Raw genomic sequence first — 3,817 nt, 5'->3', positions numbered from 1 at the left:
ATTCTCATTGCTAAATTCAGTTCACTACAAACTGCTCAATAAATAAGACGCTTAACAGCATAAACATAATCGTCTATTCTCTTTTTTATTCTCTCTCACATTTCCATTCTCAAGTGGTTATGGGCCCAGTATAGCAGAGAGAGCGAGACAGATAGAGAAACTGAACAGAAGCGTGAAATTTCTTTTTGGAAATAAAATTGGCACAAAGTAAATTGGCCGGGAAAAAGTAAAAGTAAAAGAATTTTCGGAATACGTTTTCGGTGAAAAAGAAAGAAAGTAAAAGACTCTTTTTTTTTGGTATAAATTTCTCGTCGGTGTGAGGTAAATCACAGAAGTACAGTTGAGTGACGATTGTTTGGAACGTTTATTGCGCAGCATTGTGAAACTCAAAGAATTCGAAATGAACGACATAAAAATGTCGAAATTGTCGGAGCCAAAGGATTGGACTTTGTGGAAAATGCAAGTAAAAGTAGTTTTGAGATCGATGGAAGTCTTCGGTGTAGTCGATAATTCGGAAAAAGAGCCGGTATTAAAAGCAAATCCAACAACAACTGAAACTACGGATTTTAATACCGCTCACGCAGCTTGGGTGAAGAAAGATTTGAAGGCTCAAAGTGTTATTTTAACAAGCATCGAAAAACAGCCGTCGACTCACATCGTTAACTGTAAAACGGCAAGTGAAATGTGGAACAAATTGCTAGTTGTGTTCGAACAAAGGTCATCGACAAGCATCGATTTACTCTACGAAAAGTTTTTTGCATTAACAAAGGAGCCAACGGATGATATGGCTAGTTTTATTTCGAAAATGGAAGAAATTGCTCAGCATTTGAATGATTTGGGAGAAAAAATTCCGGAGCGAATGGTGATGACAAGAATCGTTAAAAAGTTGCCGTCGATGTATAATCATTTTCATAGTGCATGGGAATCGACGTCCGAAGAGAAAAAGACACTCATTGAATTGCGAAACCGTTTGATGACCGAAGAGAAACGTCTCGAATCAAATGATGAGACAGCAGACAGTGCATTTTTCGCCAGAAACGCCGGTAGTCGAAAAAGGTCAAAAGAGTCAAATCTGAAAAAAGTACGTCGTTGTTTCATTTGCGGTGACTCAACACATTTGAAAAAAGACTGTGTGCGTCGAAACAAAACCAAAGACAATTCGTCGAATGCATTGGTGTGTGAAGCACTCGTTTCTGTGAGTGAAAGTGACGCATGGTATAACGACTCAGGGGCGACAGAGCACATGTCAAATCGGTTTGAGTGGTTTTATGATTATACGCCGTTAGCGGAGCATCGACCAGTTAAGTTGGGCAACGGACAGTATGTGTATGGAGTTGGTGTCGGCAAAATCAATGTTGAAGTGTTCGACGGAAATAAATGGAGTGAAAAACATTTATCCGAAGTGTTGTTTGTGCCAAAATTGCATATGAATTTATTTTCGCAAGGCAGCTGTTGTGACAAAGGCTACGAATATGTTGCAAATTCGAATGAATGTCGTTTTCAAAGAGATGGCAATGTGATTGCAATGGGTGTGCGACAGAGTACACTATATAAAATGCTTATCAAAGTCAAAGCAGCATCGGTCGCATGTGCATCAGTAGTGGTAAGCGGATAGAGCATACAAGTGTGGCACGAACGATTAGCACATCAGCACGTCGCGCATGTACGACGTTTTCTCAAACGAAATGGCACTGATTTCATCGACGATCCAAATTTTCAGTGTGTTTCATGTGTGTTGGGCAAGCATCATCGGCTGCCATTCAAAGGTCGAAACCAAACAACAAATAAGTGCGGGGAATTAATACATACAGATTTATGTGGTCCGTTTGAGGTAAATTCACTCGGTGGCGCACGGTACATGTTGGTGTTGAAAGACGATTACTCACACATGCGATTTTTGTACTTCTTGAAAGCAAAGTCAGAAGTGTCATCGAAAATAAAAACATTCGTGGAATTAGTGCATAATCAAACGGAGCATAAAATATTGAGATTTAGATCGGACCAAGGAACCGAGTTCAATAATATCGAGTTAAAAACATTTTTTGCGGAAAAAGGAATCGTGTATCAACGCACAGTGGCTTACACACCGGAGCAGAATGGCTCGGTTGAACGTGAAAATAGAACAATTGTCGAAGCATTGCGTACAATGCTACATGCACGTAGTTTGAATAAAGTGTTGTGGGCTGAAGCAGCAAATACCGCTGTGTATGTGATAAATCGCACAGGAACAAGTTCAGTGCCAAACAAAACGCCGTGTGAAATGTGGTTCGGTAAACAATTGGACTTTGGAAATTTCAAATCGTTCGGATCGGTGGTGTATGTTCACATTCCAAAGCAAAAACGGCACAAATTAGACGAAAAAGCCGAAAAATGTTTGTTTGTTGGTTACGGTGAAAATATAAAGGGATATCGCGTTTACAATCCCAGCAAAAGAACAGTAACAACAGTTCACGATATTATTTTTGATAAAAATGATTCTAAAAACAATAACACGGATAAAAATGTGTGTGAAAATGATATCGAAGAAAATGACAATGAAGTGATTGTGCGTTTAGGTTTTGATGAAGAAGAAGAAATTCTACGTTTGAGTAATGCGATAAATGAAACGTCGATTGATGAATCGGATCTAACAGTGATCAACATCGATAGCAGTTACGAAGAAGGTGATACAAGCTATTCATCGGCAGATAGCTCAGTCAACGAAAGTCAAGCTGAGGATGTTCCAGTCTCATCGAATAATTTCTGCGATGTTCAACGGTCAAATGTTGTTGATTCGCGTACACGTTCGGGTGCAAACATTGCCAGTTGTGCATTTTTGGCATCAACTTCGGAGCCTACGACTTACAATGAAGCCGTAAACGACAAAAGAAGTAAGGAATGGGTTCAAGCAATGAACGAGGAGTATGATTCGTTGATTAAAAATCGAACGTGGGAGATGACAAATCTTCCAAAGGGACAGCGTGCAGTTGATAATCGTTGGGTATTTCGCATCAAACGAAATCAAAACAACGCAGTCGACCGTTATAAAGCGCGTTTGGTGGCGCGTGGCTGAACACAGAATCGATTACACTGAAACATTTAGCCCAGTGGTGAAATTTGCTTCAGTACGAACACTATTGGCAATTGCTGCCGAGAGAGGAATGTTTATGAAACAATTCGATGTCAAAACAGCCTTTCTGTACGGCGATTTGACAGAGGAGGTGTATATGCGGCAGCCAATCGGTTTTGAAGATGGCACGAATCGAGTGTGTAGGCTGACGAAGAGCCTATACGGTTTGAAGCAAGCGCCACGGTGTTGGAATGCAAAGTTTAAAAAGTTCATCACCGACTTCGAATTTAAAGAAAGTGAGGCGGACGCATGTGTTAACATTCGAAAAAGTGGCAACGATACAACATATTTGGCCATTTTTGTCGACGATGGTATTATCATTTCCACGAGCGAGTCATGCATACAGCCAGTCATCGGGTATTTACAAACACATTTCGAAATTAAAGTGTTTGATGCCAACTACTTTCTTGGACTCGAAATAAATCGAATGTCGGATGGATCGATACATTTGAGTCAACCATCATACACCAACCGGGTGTTGAACAAGTTTGGCTTCGAAGACTCACATCCTGTGGCAACACCGGTGAATCATCAGCAAGTGTTGGAGGCAGCAGAGGAGGCATCGAACGTGAAGTTCCCGTATCGACAAGTGGTTGGATCTCTGATTTATCTGGCAATTGGGACTCGACCAGATATCAGTTTTGCTGTTGGTTACGTCAGTCGATTCATGGAACGACCCACCGAAGCTCATGTGACAGCAGTGAAACG

The sequence above is a fragment of the Sitodiplosis mosellana genome, unplaced genomic scaffold (assembly GCF_009176505.1).
Source record: "Sitodiplosis mosellana isolate CC-2019 unplaced genomic scaffold, AAFC_SMos_1.0 Smas_scaffold_4351, whole genome shotgun sequence".
In the NCBI taxonomy this organism is placed as follows: Eukaryota; Metazoa; Arthropoda; class Insecta; order Diptera; family Cecidomyiidae; genus Sitodiplosis; species Sitodiplosis mosellana.
The sequence above is the reverse complement of the archived record's forward strand: the minus strand, read 5'-3'. Positions refer to the sequence as shown.